At 34.7% G+C, this 22,533-nt stretch overlaps 1 pseudogene; it reads right to left on the reverse strand.

The window, feature by feature from the left end:
- Positions 1-19,781: 19,781 nt before the first annotated feature.
- The window catches only part of LOC115519859, a 31,746-nt pseudogene continuing 28,994 nt past the window's right edge, over positions 19,782-22,533 (reverse strand).

A 22,533-nucleotide genomic window follows, 5' to 3' on the forward strand; every position in this document is an offset into this window, starting at 1 on the left:
ATTTTAAGAATAATCAGTTATGATGGGAACAGGAGATCATGTTAGTAATCATAATCATGTTTCATAGAATTTGCAAAATTTGGGGTATGGAGTGAGAATTACATTTTTATATAATAGTTAGCTGTTGATATTAGTTGATTACATATGTTTATTTGATTAGGAGATTTGATGACAGAAAGACTAAAAATATATATTCGTTTTCCTCCTCATCCACCATAGTACAGCCACCTGAGTTTCCTTCTATTCCTCCAATAGCCAAGTTTATTTGAGTTCAATATTTTAGGTTTGCTCTGACCTCAAGAAGGCTCTTTTTTACCTATTTTATTCATCCTCTCTGACAAACAAATTGGCCTATGATTTAACATATTTCAAATGTTGGGTCATATTTAACGCATCTCAAATATTTCAATCTCCTTTTCATTGTTTTCTACCAAAGCTTCTGGTGATTTTGAGATTGCTCTTAGGTTTAAACTTTTCCACACTCAGAATCAAGAAAAATTAAAAAAATACTTTGACATTAATAAAAATGAAGACACAACACACCAAAACTTATGAAATGTAAGTAAAGCAGTGTTTGGAGGAAAATTTAAAGCTGTAAATAGCTATAATAAAAAGGAAAAAAAAATTTCTAATCAGTAGCCTAAACTTTTACTTTAAAAGAGCGAAATAAATCTGGAACAAAAAGGAAAAAAAATTATTAGATTGAAAGAACTAATAAAATAAAGAATAGAAAAACAATAGAGAAAATCAATGAAACCAAAAATTAGTTCTTTAAGAAAATCAAGAAAATATATAAATGGTTAGTTACATGAGGAAAAAAGAGAGAGAGAGGAAAATTAAAATGACTAACATCAGAAAGGGAATATATACATTCTATTATGGGAATGAAGATATACTTATATCTTACATATATATACATATAACATTTCATATATATATATGAATTCTATGTATAATTGTATGCCAATGAATTTATAAAAATTTATATGAAATAGACAAATTATTAAAAAGTTGCAAGCTGTCAGAACTGGCTTAAGAAAAAATAGATAATTAAATAGATCTGTAACATGTAGAGAAATTGAATTAATAATAAGAAATAACAATCCTCCCAAAAATTCCAGGCCAAATGGCTTAACTAGTTAGTTGTAACAAATGTCTAAGAAGATTAATACCAATCTTTCATAAACTCTTCCGCAAAAATAGAACATGAAACAGTTCTCAACTCATTCTATGAGACAAGCATTATCCTGACACCAAAGCCAAAGACATGAAAGAAACGGAAGCTACAGACTAATATCACTTATGAATATAAATGCTAATATCTTTTTTGTAATGTTTATTTATTTTTGAGAGAGAGAACAGTGGGAGGGGCAGAGAGAAAGGGAGATAGAGTATCCGAAGCAGGCTCTGTGCTGTCGTCTTAGAGCCATATTTGGGGCTCTAACTCATGAACCTTGAGATCATGACCTGAGCCTAAACTGGACACTTAACCAACTGAACCACTTAGGTGCCCTTAATACAAAAATCATAAAAAAAAAAACCTACCAAACAATATCCAGAAGCATATTTAAAAATATTATTAAACAGACTCCATGACCAAGTAGCATTTGTCCTGGAAATGCAAGGATGTTTCAACATATGAAAATCGATCAACGTGCTATGATCACATTAATCGAATAAAGATAAAAAGCCATATGATTATCTCAATTAATGCAGAAAATCATCTGACAAAACCTAACACTGTTTTGTAATAAGAAAAACAAACTAGTAGAAAAAAAACATTCTCAACTTGAAAGAAATCTATGAAAAGCCCACATCTGAAAATAAGAGATTAGATAATTTCCCTCTAATATCAGGAACAAAAATAGGATGTCCATTCCCGTCACTTCTATTCAACATTGTGTTGGAAGTCTGGCAGGGGCAATTAGTCAAAATTAGAAAAAAAAATCCATAATGGAAAACAAAAAGTAAAAGTATCTCTATTAACACATGCCATTATTTTATATATAGAAAATAGTAATAAATCTACTAAAAATCTATTAAAATTAACAAGTGAATTCAGCAAAGTTGCAGGAAACAAAATAAAAAAAATCAATAGTTTTTGTGTCCACCAGATTGAAAAATCCAGGCACAAAAAAATTAAGAAAACAATTCTTAACAATAAACAAGAAGAAAACAATAAGCATATAGATCAATAGAACCGAATCAAGAGTACAGAAATACATGAATATAACTATGGTCAATTGTTTTTATCGAAGGGTACTAAGACTGTTCGATGAGAATAATAGTCTTTCAACAAGTGGTATAGGGACAAGCGATATATGCAAGTAAAAGAATGAAATTGGACCTTTATCTCACACCATACACAAAATTAGCTCAAGATGGAGAAAAGACTGAAACTTAGGAGCTAAAACTATAAAAGTCTAGAAGGAATGAATGTTCATCATCCTGAAATTTGCAGCAGTTTTCATCTTTAACCCCAAAAGTACAAACAAGAAAAGAAAGCTAGATAAATTGTACTTCATCAAAATGAACAATATTAGTGGGAGAGAGCCAAAGCATAAGAGACTCTTAAAAACTGAGAACAAACTGCGGGTTGATGGGGGGGGTGGGAGGGAGGGGAAAGTGGGTGATGGGCATTGAGGAGGGCACCTGTTGGGATGAGCACTGGGTGTTGTATGGAAACCAATTTGACAATAAATTTCATATATTGAAAAAAATGAACACTATTGACACTGTCAATAAACTTCCCCAAAGAAAATACACAGATGGTGAATAAGGCCATGAAAATGTGCTCTTTCCCTGAAAAGGCAAATCAAAATCACAATGAAATACTACTTCACATTCTTAAGATCATTATAATCAAAAAGGTAGATAATAAAAAGTGTTAGCAAAGATACGGAGAAATTGGAACTCTCATAAGCTACTGGTAGGAATGTAAATTGATAGAGTCACTTTAGGAGACAGTCTGTCATTTCTTCAAAAAGTTAAACATATAGGAATAATTTGACCCTGAAATTCCACTTCCAGATATATTCCCCAAGGAAATGAAAAGATATGCAGCTACAAAAACTTGTACACGAATATTCATAGCAACATTATTGATAATAACCAAAACATGGAAACAACTCAAATGTTGAACTACTAACAGACGGATAAATAAAAGGTCCTATACCCAAACAGTGAAATATTGCTCAGTCACAAAAAGCAAGTGAAGTATAACACATGCCATAATATGGCGAACTTTAAAAACATTGTGTCAAGAGAACTTGTCATAAAAGATCACATATAATTCCATCTATATAAAAGTCCTGAATAGGCAAATCTATAAGGACAGAAATTATATTAGTGCTTTTCTAGGGTTTGGGGATATGGGAGTGATAACTAAAGGGACTCTCATTTCTAGGTAACAGATACACTTCAAAATTGATTATGGGGATGGTTGCACAACTCTGTGAATATACCAAAGTTGTATGGTATGCGAATTATATCTCAATAAAGCTGTTATGAAGATCTCTCTCTCTCTCTCTCTCTCTCTCTGTCTCTCTCTCTGTCTCTCTCATCCATCATCTATCTCTTACTTTCAGGACCAATGTAGTGGTCTAATAGGCCCATGCATTTGACACCCATCTGTCTTCAGAACCAGAGCAGTCTAGGTGACAAATTAGAATCCTTTCACCGGCCAGAGAATAGGTAAAACCCATACTTGTCCACATTCCAGCTATACAAAGACTGATGAAAGTTGAGTCTAAGAGAGTAACAGACAAGAGTCTGATAGAAAAAAAAACTCAGAAATATGGCTAAGGACAGGAAAGAAATGGGATATATCCTAAACTTCCAAATCAATCATGAGCCTGCAAAGAGCAGTCACCCTCCCCCTGAAAAACAGAAACAAAAACAAGTGTTTATGGGATGTCACAATGGCAAATGCAATCATCCAGGTCAGATGCTGAAGAGTAAAAATGAAACAAAGATAACAACAACAAAAACTTCCTTTCCCTAATTGACTTGAGGGTTTCAAGATAAACATTTCCCAAGTTTCTACCTACATTTTTGTGGCTAAAGCTTTGACACATATTTGTATAACTTGCAATGCTTTGGTACTACCAAAGAGAAAGAAAAATCTGAATTTTCCATGTTTCTCTAGCTTGTGTTTGAAAGAAGTAAACAGTGACCTTACACTATTACTAACAGAGCCCAAATAAACACCAATACTGACTAAACTAAATCTCCAATCAGTATAGGGGATGGGGGCAAGAGTGGCTTAAAATACGTGTATCATCTGAACACTTAGAGCAAATTAACCTCACTGGAAGAAAATCTCTATGAAAACAGATTAAGGACTATTTTGCATAAACTATATAATTGCAGATTTCCATGATACAAAAAAAAATTATTCCATCATGCTGATAATAAAAGAGAAATAGAAAACATGGTTGCCAGGGGTATGTGGGTGGCTCAGTCAGTTAAATGTCTGACTCTTGATTTCCACTCAGGTCACGATCTCACAGTTCATGGAATTGATCCCCACATCGGGCTCTGAGCTGAGAGTACGGGGCCTGCTTGGGATTCTCTTTCTCCTTCTCTCTCTCTCTCTGCCCCTACATCTCCCTCTCTCTAAAAGAAAAATAAAAAGAGAAAACAGGGTTGCCAGTAATATGGAAGCAACAGATACCACAGTGAGTGCTTCAGAGAAACATGTTAGTTATTTAGAAAGCCTCCTGAATACATCATTTCAGGACTAGGAACAAAAAAGGTGTGAAAGTACATAAAACACAAATGAAATGAGAAATTTGCCACATCCAGTGTAAGTCTATGTGTATTCCAGATATACAGGTCACAGACTGAGATAGAGGAAAGGATATATACAGAAACCCTTGGGGAGTTATGTCTTCTGCTCCTAAGAAGGATGAGCAGTGTTACCAGCACCAGTGCTGAGGGTGTTTCATGGCTTACTCATGGCTTCCCTCCAGACACTACTGTCGTTCTTCCAGGCCCCTCAGTAGCCTTAGCAACATTTTACTTCAGCCATTCTACTTGATACTCACACTGTCACCCAGTACAAAAGCAAGGTGATATCTGTGGGAATTAAGAGGGTATATTTGTGAACCTTATACTCTTCTAGTTCAGTGATGCGTTTGATGTCTTAAAACAATACTGTTTGTGGTCCAGTGCTTTATAGATTTCAGTGTTTATTTATGGTCCCTCACACTAAGAGGCTGGGGAAGAAGAAAAAAAATCTAATTAGTAAGCATTAAATTTTGTTCAGAATTATCACTCCTGCCTATAATTTTATTGGTGGTATTATTATAGGGTTATATCTGAAGAGTCCAGGTCTTTCTCATCTTAGAATTCATTTTCTTTCAGAAGAGCCCTCAACACCTCCTCCTATATGCAAATAGACTCTTGTCTGCCTGTCTAACCCAATAGATAGTCCCTTAGCATGTTTATATATATCTAAAACTCTCTTACACCCATTCTTCTCTCAGGATGAGCTTTCAGAATTAAAAATATTTTGGTTCTGACAGAAAATGAAGGCAGCAAAGGCAAAATAAGTTCTTAGTGTTCTGAATCCTAAAGAATTTTGGATAATAAATACTATTTTATCAAGCAAATTATTATAGAAGAGTTTATCAATTTCTCAAGAAATTCATAACACAGAGTGTACTTAGGGATTATACTTAGAATCATCTTGTTTAATCAGTTTTCAATTTGGAAATCTGGTCGGATGTGTTTTTATAGAAGCAGCATTGTGACATATTTTCTGCTTAATTGCATGTGGTATCTAATTGGGTTTCCAGGCATGACTTTTAAAAATGATAATATCTACTATTTAAATAGTTGTTCTGACATTCCTTCAAGCTCTTATTTAGTAGTTCAAATAATGATTAATTGCTATTTGTATAAGAAGAAAAAAGGTTCTAGAAAATATAAAATTCAATTATGCAGTTGATTCATAAGTTGTTTTGTTGGTCACACAAGTCTCTCCACACTTATTTACTCAGAAAGGGCCACACACCATGCCCTATTTGTTTTTTCATGTCTTCTTCTAATTACAGGTGACACTCCCTTGCAATACCAAATATCACTTCAACCACAAAGCATTTCTGATATAACTGGACATCCACATCCATACATGATTATACTTGTAAAACATTGTCTTCTAACACAAAACTTTTCCATAGGCCTACATATATGATAAATTCAGGAGGAAAATACAATATAATGGCTTGGGAATTTTAGTGCGGTTGCTAATTTCTTCATGTGGTAGCATGCTCCACTCTAAAACCTGTTATCAAAACGTTTATTACTTCAGCTTCGAAGGAAAAAAAAATACCAAAAATCCCTTAAACTCCAGATGCTTTATTTACCAATGAAAGGCAAATTGACAAAATCTTAATGATTTCAAATATTTTTCAAGGTTCATAAGCTTAGACCTTTAGATCAAAATTGCGTTTTTAAAACTTGTTATCAGACCGTATATTGTCCCCTAAGGATGCTAAAATTCTTTTAATGTGGAGGAAATAGGGAAGGTAAGTTTCATTCAGTCATGAGATAGTATATACATATATCTACCCAAAGTCTGATTCTAAAAGACCACAAATGGATAGATATTCATTTAAATATTTACTCCACACTTGGTTTTTACTTTTGGTGGCAGACAAGTTTTACAAAGCTAATTTCCTGAGTGTATGAACTGCTTGTTGCATAAATTGGTGACAAAATATTTTTGCTGTTATTTTCCATATAAGAAATGTTCCCTATAATCCTAGAAATATCTATTTCCCTGAAAGAAAAATTAAAAACTCTTACTCTTGATTCTGCCTTTTAAGTTTACCTTCTAGTCACAGGCAAGACCAACCACATGTGTCTCTAACTATAGAAGAGATTACAGAAACAAAAGTTTCTAGCTAGGGTCACCTAGATTCTGTGCTTACTGGCATTTTATAATGACCTACAGAACCTTATGAATTCATGACCAGTTTGCTTTATGTCAGCTGACTCTGAGTTCTCAGAAGTTTTTTTTGTTTTGTTTTGTTTTTGCCACTGATAGCCATCTCTTTCTATCTCTATCATCTATCTATCTATCTATCTATCATCTATCTATTGGAATTTTTCCTAAATCTTGGTTTTCAGACTCTGATTAATTTCCTAAAGCAGCTTGAAACCAAATCTGCCAGGCTCCAAGTAAAACATCCCTGGGTCATGCAAACATTTGGCCATTCCTTTAGTATTTGCTCAGCATGTCAGAATTTTCACGAAGCCACTGATTGATTTCTAGAATTTCTGATATAATTTAATGTAAACTGTTACCATGTATATTATGGTATCTTGTTTATTGTGTTATATATATCTACATTCCAATTTATTCATACATTGTTTGTCACTGTGGTAGTAAAGAGAAAAATGAGTAGGTGGAAAACGTTTAATTTATGCCTTAAGAAGCTTAGAGTCCAGAGTGGAGAAAAGATACATGCAATAATGTTATAATGTGAAATGCTACACTGTAGCACCAATAGATGGTTTATCTAGGAAAAATCCCTCTATTATGGGTTACTAACTGAATAACAAAACATACTAAACTCTACACAAATTTACTGACACATGATAAGAATTCCATTAACATCTTTAGCCACCAAAGTTGCAGAATACCTTAATGGACAATGGAATTCAAAATTAATGGGAAAATAAGGGTATATTAGCATAATTTGTTAGATTGACATATATTGTATCTTTTTTATTATCTTTGTCTCTAAAAAGTTATATTCTTAGTATGATCTATTTAGACTTTGATTTGTTTTGTTGCATCTTATAGTGAAACTGTCTTTCCATCTGGATTTACGGCACTCCTTTATCTTTCTCTTATAGGCTGATATGTACTTTCTTCATATTTGTTCTTTTGTTTTTTTTTAGATTTTTAAAAATTTTGTGAGTAATCTACACCCAGCATGGGGCTCAAACCCAAATTCCTGAGATCAAAAGTCACACTCTCCACTGATTGAGTGAGCCAGCTGCCCCATTCTTGTATTTACTCTTGATTTATTCTCTGGAGCAGCTCTTATAAATAGGATCAGATATCAATTTTCAAAGTAAAATTTTAGAACACTAAGGTATAAATATTTCCCCATACTACTTATAATTAAACCTATAATTAACAACTTGCAAACACTACCTAGAAGTAGGTCACAAGTTCATAATTAATAGATTGTAGTTGACAATTTCATTGATGCTTTCTAAGTAAAAAACAGAAAATGAATGATAGAAAAATATTCTTTTGAATGATCTGATAGATTAAAAATATGAGTTCACTTCTTATACATTTAGGATTTATGTAGATATGGCTCAACATTTATGTATACATGGTAATATCAATTTAGAACATCTCATGTGCTGTCTGTAGATAATGGTTTCACCTTTTTTTATTCTTTTCGCTGATGACAAAGGCTGGGTTTGGAAGACAGTGAGAATACAATACACCATTAAAATCTCTTGTGAGGCAGTTGGCTGGCTCAGTCGTTTGAGTGTCTGACTCTTGATTTCAGCTTAGCTCATGACCTCACAGTTCCTGGGATGGAGCTCCATGTTGGGATGCTTGAGATTCTCTCTCTTCTTCTCTCTCTACCCCTCTCCTGCTCTCTCTCTCTCTCTCTCAAAATACATAAGTAAACCTTAAAGTAAAATAAAATAAAATAAAATAAAATAAAATCTCCTCTGTCAGAAAACAAAAAAGGAAAAAAATGAGAAAAACAGTTGTACTTCAAGCTAACCCTTTTATCATAGATCATTTTGAAACATTTTCACATAACTATTTAGATTTTTTTAGACTTCTTCAACTTGGAATAAAGATCTACTTTTTGTAATTTGTTATGCAATCTTGTGAAGGTCAACAAGTCTCACAATCAAAACTCAAAGGTCAATTATCATGTTGATTCCTTTGAATATTCCACATTGAAGACACTGCTGATGGTAACCACTGGAAACACTTTCCTTTCTTTGTCTCTAATGTGATGTTCTATCTATGCATCATCTATCTATTGTTTTACCAACATCTTTGAATTTTTTTTTTAAATCTCGTTCACTCATTAACATGGTCCAGGTGTATGGAGCTCCTCACGCCTAGCAAGCTTAGCTTCCACATCTTTTCTGGCAGTGTATTTATCTATAAGTCCTATATCAAATGGTAGTAAATAAAGATTTCACTACTTTCCTAACTTTATTTCCTGGAATTCCATAGGGTTTGGAAACATTTCTATAATAGCAGTTATAGGGCTTTGATTAATATAATGCTGTATTCCAACTTTTCATCTCTAGGACATAATATAATGTCTGTCACAAAAATGTTTGTTGAAGAGTTAAGGAACAGATGCATAAATCAACTAGCTTGCTCTACTCTATGGCCCATACGACCTCATCCAGAGGCTCTGTTAACCCCTGACTTTCAGATGGGTATTGGCAGGCAAATAGTGGGAAAGGAGCGAGGATGATCAGGGTGTGTATTCCATTAACCTCCTGCCAACCTAGTTTTCTTCTATCAGGGTTGCTATGATTTGCAAGTGACCCTTACTGAAGACAACGTCTCTCTCTCAGGTGGCCATTTCCATATAGCTGGGGTGGGAGATTATAGGCATTCTGTGTTGCTAACTGGCCTTACCCCAAGGAAAATGACACTTGCATATATCTTTATAACAGGAGGTAATACTACAACGTGTGACAAGGTGCCCACTGAAGTTAGGCTCTGAACTTCCCACAGAGATTGGAGATAGAGATGCCATCTTCCTTAATGATTACATTTTGGAGTGGTGGCTGTCAGGTCCTTGAGACAGACAGTCCTGAGATGTAAAACTAGTAAGAAGTTTTTAAAAGATTGACACCATAAAGGAACAGAGACAAAATTTACAGGTGCAATTTTTTTAAGTAAGTGCTCTAAGAAATGGGAGGCAGTAGACCTCTGTGGTTAGGCCTGTAAGATTCTGTAAAGATCTCTGTGATAGAGAGGTCAGGGCTTAGAGGCAGGAATAAGCCTGCTGAAAGTCCAGTCAAGCTGAGGGCAATTTTAAGGCCATCTTGCTGAGCATAATTTAGAAGGAAAGTACAAAGGACTCCACAGAGAGGATGGCTCACACAAATGTCATGTACAAGCAAGTAAAAGAAATTCAGTACATTTGAAGCATCTGATATGAGAGCAAGTATTTTGGAGATAGATAAATCCATAGCAGTTAGGATATGAAGAGTATTACAAGTAAATTGAAAAGTAATCTGGTGCAGCAAAATAAAGCATGATTAAAAAAAAAAACTAAGGAAGGCACAAATGTATCACATAAAGCAAAATCAGAAAGAAAAATGATGTCACTGTTAATACAAGTGTGAGTAAATGATATCAGAGATGAGGCCTTAGAACAATTTGAGGATGCAGCAAATTTGAAGTCTCTCTATGATCTTTAAGACAGAAATCTTGATAAAACATGAAAAAAGGAACCAGATGTAAAAAGTCGAGAAAGTAGTGAATTGCAGTTGATATTAAAGCAGAGCATGCTATAGAACTTTCAAGAAATCTGGCAGTAAAATGAATGAAAGGTAAAATGTTGCAATTCTTTACATTGAATAAAGTTTTAAAAAATAGTTCTGTATTGGTATATATTAGGATGGCTTTACAGGCTTGGCTGATTGGTACTTTTCCTCTGTGTTCAATCTACCACGTTGATCCAAAATTTGCTTGGTGGGTAAAAACAAATTTCTTATCAGAAATATGTTCATTTCACATGGGTTTATTCCATGCTGATCTTCAACTGTCTGGATTAAACCCTTCCCAGATCCATTTGTTCAATGTCCCAATACTTGGCTTGCTTTAAACCAGTGGCTTTAATGGGTTGTATTTTCAACATTTGTTCAGAAATCTCTGAATTGATTGGGAACTTCCCAATCAACACTACAGCTCAAACTCATCCAGGGGAAAAGTTTATTAAGATCCTTTGTACAGACCCTTCTAACTTATGATGGTGTTTTGTCAGGATAAATCCATTGTAAATTGAAAATATTATAAGTGAAAAATACATTTAACACACCCAACCTACCAAACATCCTAGCTTAGCCTAGCCTACCTTAAACATGCTCAGAACACTTACATTAGCCTACATTTGGGCAAAATCATCTGACACAAAGCCTGTTTTATAATAAAGTATTGAATATTTCATGTAATTTATTGAATACTGTACCGAAAAGGAAACACAGCGATCATACGAGTATAGAATGATTGTACGTGTATCTAGTTGTTTACCCTCGTGATCGCATAGCTGACCAGTAGCTGCCGCTCACTGCACCCAGTGTCACCAGAGAGGATTGTACCACACAACTCTAGTCCAGGAAAAGATCCAAATTCAAAACTCAAAGTACAGCTTCTGTTGAATGCATGTCACTTTCACACCATCATAAAGTTGAAACATGGCCACTTGAACCATCATAATTTGGGGACTGCCTGTATATTGCTCAGAGCTGCAGTGTCAATAAAGCAGGCTAAGCTTCAAGTTTGCCAGTCAGTCTGGAAATATCATTTGCATAACACTGCACTCACTCTGGTACTAAGTCATTGTACCACCTTGAATGGAATGGTGATTGATAGCTACACGGATCAAATTGGAGACACACAGAATGTGTTGAGCGGTGGGAAAATTAGAAAGTTAGTGGGACTATGGGGGGGTGGGCAAAGAAGTTAGGTGGACAGCATGCGGAAATGGAAAACGTGACAAAGCAGGTGTTTGCCTTGGACACTTCAGGGCCTACGACATGCTGCTACTTCAAGGGAAAATGTAAAAATGAGAAACATGTTAGTCATAGAGAGACTCACTAAAATGAATCATCATCTGTTTGTCTTCAGGATATGTTCTCTATTCACTGTAGATTTTCATTTGAGAAAAATGTTATAGTATACTTGTCTAAGAAAGTATTGTTTTAAAGTTTTACCTCAGGAAAACTACTTTTTCCTAGTTTTGCATATGATTTGCACTTCGCTTTTCGGTGAATCATTGTATTACATGATAATTATATACATAACATTATATATACAATGTTACTTCACTCCCAACCCCTTTGGTTAAATAAATGTTTAGTTATATTAATCTATACAATAGATTGTATGAATCTATTGCATAGACTGTATAATCTACAAAATTTTTGTATAAAAATTGGTTAGATATACAATAATATAACTAAAGAAATAGGATTGAGTTTTTAGTCTGAAAAATACTATATACATAAGAATTATAGAGTTACTATACTATTTATTGATAACTAAATGCACATTTTAGTACACTTACTTATAAGCCACTTTTTTAAAGGCAAAATTCCTGTGTTTTTATGTAGCTTACACAGCATGTAATTAAAACAAAGCATGGGTACTTGCAATAAAATAAAATTATCTCTAAAATTATCTGTTTATTTTTTGTGACATAATGGATAGTTAAGACAACAGTTACAAATCTCCAAAGAATTATGCTATTTTTCTTGGTTACTCATGTACTATATTTGAGTCTCTGTATTCGAAGTTTCGCATCTAGAGTCTCTACCACATTAGCCTCTAATTGTCTAGCTTACTTGCCAAAAATAACAGCAAACAACAACAACAACACAAATAAAACTTTAAGTTAAGGGAAGAGAATTCAGACCTTTTTTTAGGAAGGCATGCATATCTTGATTAAATATTTGTATGATAATACTATTACTCAGGGTAGAGTAGCCATGAAACAAATGACTCCTAAATCTCTGTGGTTAATGCAATAAAATTTTATTTCTCGTTTGTGTGAGGTCAGTACTTTGGTCCTTGCTAGACAGCTCTTGTGGACAGCTCATTTCCATGCTCTGACTCAGGTATACCCCACCTTGTATTGTGTCTGCCATTTTTTTAGGGCTTGGGAGAGGAAAGAGAGAAAGTGTCAGAGGGATATTCAATTGCCTTACATTCCAGCCAAGATTATGTCTCATGTCCCCACAGAGAAACAAAGAAGCTGGAAAACAAAGGTATTTATGTATGTCTGGCCACCAGAGAAGCACTAAATATTGGTAAATAATCTACCACAGTTAAGATGACTTTATTTTTTATTAACATTTTATAAATGTGAATTCTTTTATGGTGAGATCTATGGTTGATGTAAACATTTTTGAAGTTATTATTGTCTCTATTACCAGTGAAGACTGAGTAAAATAATTTGGCTACAATAATAGTTCATTTGGATTTAGCATTTAAATACAGCACTACTTCTTCTCTACTCTAAATCACTATGTTTAAGGTCTGCTAAAAAAAAAAATGGAAGACTAGTGGCGACTACAATGAAAGTTCAGGTATTTTGTTTACCAGGAAAAGTTACATAATGTGTACTTACATATAATTCTTATAGCTTAAATTATTTGGCATAAATAGTGAAGTCCAACATAGATAAAGGATTTAGAGTATAATAAAAGAACAGAGAATTCAAATATTTAAAAAAATTCTTAAAGACAAAACTGATTTGTATTACCACCCAGGTTATCTTATTCTACTTGATTTTGATCAAATCAGAATTGTGTTAACAGTCTAATAGACTATTACGCTATACATTTTTTTAAAATATACTTATGAGTAATGCAAAATCAAATAAATAGCTTTCCTATTACCTTTCCCCAAGATAATTTATCTCTGAATCACTCCTCATTATTTAATAAGTCTTTCAATATTAGTAATCTATTAGTCCAAAATGTTCATGTTGAGCTGTTTTTATACTTGTGCAGTCTTCTCTCTTACCCACTAAGCTTGTTCAAAATGTAAATTGCACTCTCTGAACCGAAAGTACAGCAGGAGTCCAGCCCTGGCTCTTTTTTACACAAAGCCACCAACAGATTTGTTAACAGATGCTCCTGGGGTCTGTGCACATAATGGAAACTTCAGAACCTTACAGGACCCACAGTTTCTCTGTTTGCAGCACAAGAATCATTTAACAGTAGGTGACACTTTTGGCAATGTATAATTAAAGGGCTTGTTTTAGCAAAATTACACATGTCGAAACACATAAGAAAAGGGGAGGGTGTGTAACATGCATGAGTGTACAATTTAGATTGTGGCAGAGAATGAGCACAGCTGGAAGCTGACAATTTGTCTTTAGTTCCTGAGGTCAGATTTAGAAAAGCAAACCACTAGGTGTTTCAACATCGTTCACGTTATACATGGATCAATAAGATAATTGAAAGTGTCCTTCCTCTTTATTCTGCTAATTGAGACTGGGGAAGATTATAAATGGGTCCACAACATGACAAATCAGAGGTCATCATTTAATTTGGATGCCACCATCACCTTTTCAAGGTATTCATATTTGATTTCTAGGGGAATAAAGCAAAGAGAATTTCAGTGAATCTGACTTGCATTATTCTGAACACATATGTTTCGATTCTGATTCATGAGATGTAATAGATCTTTAAAACAGGTTAGCTTTGGATCAACGAGGCTAACAGATTGCATCATATTTCTTTTAGAATCTACTTGTTAAGTGTTCTTCATCTTTTGTTACTAAAGGCAAGGGCCCAGTCCTGTAGTTTGGAACTCTAGTTAAGGGGCGTCTGAGTGGCTCAGTCGGTTAAGTGTCCGAGTCGGTTCAGGTCACGATCTCACGGCTTGAGTTGGAACCCCGTGGCGGGCTCTGTGCTGACAGCTCAGACCCTGGAGCCTCTTCAGATTCTGTCTTTCTCTGCTCCTCCCCCGCTCACACTCTGTCTCTCTCTGTCTCTCAAAAATAAATAAATATTTAAAAAAAAGAAACCAGGGGCGCCTGGGTGGCTTAGTCGGTTGGGCGTCCGACTTCGGCTCAGGTCATGATCTCACAGCTTGTGAATTCGAGCCCCGCGACCGGCTCTGTGCTGACGGCTTGCAGCCTGGAGCCTGTTTCATTCTGTGGTCTCCCTCTCTCTCTCTGCCTCTACTGTGCTTGTGCTCTTTGTCTCTATAAATGAATAAATGTTTAAAAAATAAAAAAAGAAACCCTATTAAAAATATATATTAGAACTAAAGAGAGGAAATACAGTATGTTCCATTCCTGACAGTTGTACATCCCATAACTCAATAATAATATGATTATGTTTCACAGTTATTGCTTCCACCATGGAAGACTACCCCTTTGAACATCTATCACCGTTAACTACTTTTAATTACATCTGAAATGCATATAAATGAAATTATACCCATATGTACATTTTGTTTCTAGCTTTTTTTGCTTGTAACATTATGTTAGTGAAATTTATCAATGTCATTGTACATAACTAGTTCACTAATTTTCATTAACATAAAGCTTTCTTATAATATGGATACATAATTCTAGATCTAGTTAATAGTGATGGATATTTTATCTACTATAAGTAATGTTGATAATGATTGTTTTCATGTATTTTTGATGAGCATATGTATTCACCTTATATACATAGATATAGAATTGTGATTTGCAAAATGATGTATGCTTAGCTTCAGCAAATATCCTCAAACACTTTTCCAAAGGGAAAAACACTCCCTAGAGTACAAGTAACACTCCCATCACCATATATTATGAGAGTTACATATCCTTACCAATACTTGGAAATGGAAGTATTTTATTATATTTTAGCCATTCTAGCAAGTGTAGAGTAGTAATTCATCGCTTTGATTTTCATCTCCCTGATGATGAATGAGGTTGAGCATGTTTCCATGTTATGGATCATTGGATGGCCTTTATTTGAAGTACCTGACCAATCTTTAGCTTATTTTTTCTTGGGTTGTCTATCTTGATATTGTTAATTGAAATACTTCTTTTTGTATTCTCAAATTTGTCATTCATACATACACATACACCACACACATGTTTACATATTAGTCTTTTCCCTATGGCTTGCCTTTTCAAACTCGTAATAGTGTATTTGAGAAACAGAATTTCTTAATTTTAATGAAGTCCAATTTGTCAGTTTTCCTTTTTTTAGGTTACTTTTTTTCATGTCATAATTAGCTGACTGTATATGTGTGGGTATGCCTCTGTATTTCATATTCTGTTCCCTTGAGCAGTTAATACATATGTCAATACCTCACTGTTCACTCACACTAAATTTTATGAAAGTTAAATATCTGGTGTTGTAAGGCCTCCAGTACCACCATTGTCTTGGTTATTATTGATCATTGCATTTCAGTGTATATTTTACAATCAGTGGTTAATTTTCATAAAATAATTACTAGGAACTTGCTTGGATTACATTAAATTATAGGTGAATATTCTGAAACATTAATATACTTACAATGTTTTCTCTGAATCCATCCATAAGTATAGTATAATCCTAATTTGTTTTTAATTTTCCTCAAACATATTTTATAGTTATTATTTTGTTTTGTTTTAAAGATCTTATATAACCTTAGTATTATTTATTTTGATCTCTTTCATACCTTTTTATTAGGATATTTTAATTTCAGTTTAATTTATTTAGTATTTTTAAATTTTATTTTTCAGTTTGTTGCTGATATTTCTGATCTCTTCAATTTTGTTTTTTTTTTTAATATTTCTTATAATATTTAATTTTATTAAGCTTCACAAAGACTCAGCTTTGTAGTTTGTGGGTTTCTCAATTCTATATTTGTCTTCTACTTGATTTTTTTTACTCTTATTTTTTAATAGTTCTTAACTTCCACATTCATTATGTTTAATTTTTTCCTTTGGCTTTTAACTTCTTGAGATAGATACTTAGTAAATCAATGATTTTTTTATCTTTTTAAAAATATTCATTTAATTGTACAAATTTTTTTCTTTCAGATTGAAATATAGTGATCTCTATGTCTTATGCTTTGGAATAGAAAGAACAAGATTTTTTTTTTGGAAGATGAGACTTTGACGCCAGTCACTCAATGACAACCCATTTGTATTTTATGTAAGAAGTTCTAAAAAGATTTTGAAAGATCAAAATAATAATACGGCAGTTGAAACTCAGTTCTAGAGAATATCACAGTGGTTAAATCTACCTAGTGCTACACAATACTCAGGTTATAAGAAAAGATTTGCAAAACTATAAAATTAATTATCTCAATAAGATCTACAGAACCTTGAAAAGAAAAAAAATAATTTAAAAGATACTATTTATTTATGATATTTATATATGCCTAATTGTTTATTGAAAACATAACTTATGCAATATATGAATATATTTTAAAACACAGTCCTGGGTGTGCCTGGGTGGCTCAGTTGATTGAGCATCCTACTCTTGGTTTCCCTTAGGTCATGGTCTTAGGGTTCATGAGATCCAGCCCTGCATTGGGCTCTGCACGGACAGCATGGAGCCTCCTCGGGATTCTCTCTCCCTCTCAGACCCTCCTTCCCCTCTCTCTCAAAATAAATAAATAAACTTTAGAATAAAAACAACAAAAAACATAGTCCTAATTTCCAATGATTTTAATTGTTTTTACTATTATTATTATTTTTTTTTTGGAAGAGAGAGAAAAGAGAAAGAAAGAGCCAGCAAGAGCAGAGCAGGATCTGAGAGAGAAATTGAGATCATGACCTAAGCCAGAAAACAAGAAGAATCAGATGCTTAACCACCTGAGCCACAAGGCACCCCTCCCCAATGATTGATTTTGATTAAAATAAATTACAATTGCTGGAGAAGTGTTAAGCTTAAGTATTAAGATAAGATTAATAATAAATTTCAATTACTGAAAGTGGCTCAAATAACTAGCAGTTGGGGAACTGTTGTTAATCTATCATACAAACTCTGTACTCTGTATTTTCATGTGAAATTTTACTTAGTTCCTGTAAGTGTCCTATGAGATGGATACTGTATCATTCCCATTTAAGGAAAGTTGATTTTTCTGATCTGCTTAGACTCTGTCCCAAGATCACAGAGCAAATACATGGAGCAGCTTGAATTTAACACAGTTCTAGCTGTCCTGGGATTACAGGATCTAACAACTCAAGTAAGTTTTTACTTTTTAAATGTTATTTTGAGATTGAAAAAGCGAGAGTGGGGGAGGGGCCAGAGGGAGAGAGAGAGAATCCCAAGCAGGCTCCCAGCTGTCAGCACAGAGCCCCACTCGGGGCTTGATCCCACAAACCGCAAGACCATGACCTGAGATGACACCGAGTCAGACCGCTTAACTCACTGAGCCACCCAGGAGCCCCCTCAAGTAAGTTTTTCTTAGAACAAGAATACTATTTATTTTTCTTATAGTACAAGCAAAATTATTTTCCTGTAATTTTCATCTTGCTCTTAGGATTCTTACCAGTTTATAGACATAGTAATATAGTTTCCAATATGGAATCTGAGGTTGTTTTTGAATCACAGGGGAATCTGAGCCTAAGAGGCTACAAATTATAGATCAAAACTCAGGAAAGAAAATATGTTAGTTTTTATTAGTTTAGACTTGAGTTAAAGCTGAATCTGAATCTTGATCTCCAAGGTTTTGTCTCCATGTTAAAGACCTTGGCATTAAATCCATACTCCATAAGGGCTCTTTTCTCTTTGTTTAAATTATGGGGGTTTATTATAATTTTTTTTGTCCAGGTAAATATGCACCCTCAAACCTCTTAGGAATAGAATATATCTGACTGATATGCAATGGAACATCTATCTTCGTTATTCTCTGTGTTTTCTTCTTCCAGTCGGCTGCCCAGGAACCAACGCAATTCTTCTCCACTATTAAAGCCTACCTGTACTTTTCATTATCAAGTGTATTGCTTTCAATCTAATGGCTACTTATAAGGACTTTCACTTCAATCAATACTTACAAATCATTGGTATTGATATTTAGATAGATTGTTTATCCATATCACCTTCTGCCAATAAACTAATGAAAACATTTGGATTACAATGTTTGCTGTCCTAGAGAACATATTACAAAGAATGATTTTGTGTGTGATTTCCAGGGATTGGACAGACAACTGGTAATGGAATGCCTTTGTATCTCATTTTCACTTGAATAAATAATGTTAAAGGGTTTTAATTGACTGCACTTATTAACATTTACAAAATTGTGAGAGATATTATAGTTTTCAGATATATTTTCCCATAAGAAATCTGATTGCTTTACATGGTTTCTCAATTATTTCCACCATAGATCCTCTATCTTTCATTGGTACAGCTTTTTCTGCCTCACAATCCCCACCCCCCTTTTTTTTAACAGAGGCTTTGGAATATAATAGGACTGGAGGAAGATATAAATTCTTTGAGTTGTAACTGAATCATTTGTTACAACTTCCTTCAGGATTGCTGTTGGTTGGTGGTCTAGGGAAACAGACTGAAAATCAGATTGGCAACCAGGACTTTTAGCAGGTGTTGTTTGGGAGAGCAGGTCTGGACAGTCATGCGAGAGCTTCAATCACTCACTCAGAAAGCTCCAGAGCTGCCGTGCCCCTTGGATTTTTTTAGACACCACGGGGCACGGACCTTTTGAAACCCTTATATGAACAGTCCTGGGATGCTAGCTGCCCTGGAGAGGGCATGTCACTGGATGAAGCATCTTCTTTTGGATGCAGGAAATTCTGTTGATGGACCAGGCTGTGAGCTGTCAGATGAGGCCTGGGTTCTGAAAGAGGACCTGAGCAGCGCTCTTCAGTCACAGTCTCCAAAGGGCATGTTTGGAATCAATATACATATATCTATTTATATATTTTCTGTTTTGAGTACAGTGTTTGACTTTTTAGAACTCAAATTTCTCTCAGTTTTCTCTAATTTTGGTATTCATTGTTCATTTCAAAATACATGAAAAGGATTGTCTTATTTCTTTTTTTTTTCTTATTAATGCAGTATTTGTCTTTTCTCTCTCAAACCCTGAGCCAACCACTTTCCCCAGACTGCCTGGGGAGGTATGGGAAAAGGAATGACAAGGTGGGGGAGGGGGGGGTTGAGAAAGCTTCTTCACACTCAAAGATGATGAGAAGGGCCACCATCAGGCAAAAGAGCCCCAAGGCTTTGGAGAAAGGCAAAGCCCAGGATGGCGTAGGAGAAGAACTGTTGTTTCAGAGATGGGCTCCTGGCATAACCAATGGTGAGGCACTTAAACAGTCTGGGTTCCAGCCCCAGAGCCAGCCACCCCTACCACGGCAGCCCCATCCCCAGTGAACTTGACTTCGGTGTGGCTGTCCTTTGAAATGGCGCTGGTTCTGAAGCTGAAGTTAGGAATAAGTGAGGTCAAGGGATGGGACGTGGGGGCTGCCAAACTACTGAGGATTTCATCTGTCAGGGTCTCTGGTGGTCCTAGAGCTGCTGCAGGTGATGTGCTCAACAACTAAGAGGTGCTCCTCACCAGGAAGGGACAGGAGACGAACTTTGCACAGGCGGATTGTTTTCAGAGGATGAGGGGCTGTGGCAGGGGGGTTGCTCCCAGTGCAGAGAAGACAGAGAGGGGCAGGTTCTCTTATTCTAATATGTTTATATAGTTTTAATCAAGTAGGAGACCAGAGGAATGGGAAGGAAACACAGTACCGTACCAATGCAAGATGAAATATATTCAAAATGCATAAAGAATAATTGTAATTTTTCCTCCAAATTTTTACTTACATTCTATTTAGTTAACATATAGTGAATATCAGTTTCATAACTGCAATTTTAAAACAATTTTCATATATATCCTGAAATACCAAAATCATGCAAATAAATAGAGAGTTTAAATAAGGTTATCCTGAGTGTTTTTTGGTCTTTGGACTCATATCTAGATAAAAAGGAATGTTGATATACCTTTATCAACAAGAATTACATTCAATAACAATGCTTAAAAGAGATATTTTATTTTTTTTTAAGTTTATTTTTTAGAGAGATGTGAACACAAGGGGGAGAAGCTGACAGAGAGAGAGAGGGAGACACAGAATCCGAATCAGGCTCCAGGCTCTGAGCTGTCAGCACAAAGTCCGATGCAGGGCTCAAAATCACCGGACTGTGAGATCATGACCTGAGCCAAAGTCAGATACTTAACCAACTGAGCCACACAGGTGCCCCAGCATTTTCTTTTTTAATTGTTAAACAAATGATTTTTTTTTACTAAGCATTTAGGTAAAATATATTATCACACAACAAATGAATTTTTAAAATATGTTTATTTCCTCTCATATACAACAAGTCTGGATACATAATTTTAAATTCTAGGTTGTGCTAAGAAATAATTTAAAATGATTATGGAGCAAAGGCTTTCAGAAATATTCAGAAACAGTTCTCAACAACTGCTAACATTTATGGGCTGCTGTATCAGGGAACTGTGATGTATACTTAATGTCACTTATCTCATTTAATTCTCTACAGGACAAATGCTAACTCTATGAAGGCTGTCTTCCAGATACAAATCTGAGACCCAGACTGTTAGTGAAGTTGCCCAAGGCTATAAAGATAGTAAGTAGAGGAAAGCAAGAAATAGATCTATCTTTACTTAGGTCCAATACACAGGGTGTTTCTACTATTATCAAACTATGGAGTTCAACAAAATGGTAGTCACTTAGTTGGAATTTGAATATAAGCAATATAAATAAGATAAGCAGTCAAAGTTCTTGAAACATAGCACTCAGAGGCCATTTCCAACCCATTTTTGGAAAGGGCAATAGGAATAAATATAGATCTAGTGCTGATTGTTCCAAAGTGTATTATGTAGATGGGTATAATAACTATTGTATATGCCTACAAAAAAGGACAGTGATGTTGTTCCTTTCCAAAGTCTTTCAAATAAGTATAGGATATAATGGCTTATGAGTATGTATGTATTAATAAATTAATACATATATACTTTAAATCGCAGGACCTTAATGTAATAATGTGTGTTATTAAACACCCCCAAAAGAGTCTCTGGTATGAATCATAACTCCAAAGGTTTTTGGCCAAATAATCTCTTTTTGTTTTAATCTACCATCTCTCAGGACTTATTCCTTAGGATACCTTTAGATCCTTCTGTGATATTATGTTAAATATAAATATCCACTCTAAAAGAACAAGGGCACTAAAGCTATAGTTATAAGATGACCTGTATCATCTTATACAGCCCTACATTTAGCCCTACCTACTTACTTAGCCCTACATAAACTGAAAGAACAATATAAAACAAAAACTGCACAATAGAATTAGAATCCAGACTTTGGATTAATTTAAGAAATCCACTTAATATTACTGAATCACTCTGTTTGGACAGATCCAAACATCCTAAAGTCTTTTCATGCCAACCCACCCTGAAACTTAAATACATACTCTTCACTAAAACAATCTACAGATTTTGTCAGTCTGGGGTTTGGAAGACATGAGGATAGGGCCGATGGAGATTTGAGGGCAGACGAAAGGACCAAACATCAATTCAGCAACAAAAAAGTGGGCAGAAGTTCATTGAGGGAAGGGAATCGAGTAAATGGGCAAAGGTGATGAAAGAGAAGGAAAAAACAAAAAGAACCCCAGGCTCAGTGCAGGCTATCTGAGGTCAGTACCCAGGCACAGGGCATTAGAAACAACTTGATATGATTCGGTGACTTTCTGAAAGTGGTGGTTTCTTCATTCTTTCTGTCTAGAATTAACTCTTCTGAGGTGCCTACCCGAATGGAGAATATT

This window comes from Lynx canadensis, chromosome C1, assembly GCF_007474595.2.
Source record: "Lynx canadensis isolate LIC74 chromosome C1, mLynCan4.pri.v2, whole genome shotgun sequence".
Classification (NCBI taxonomy): Eukaryota; Metazoa; Chordata; class Mammalia; order Carnivora; family Felidae; genus Lynx; species Lynx canadensis.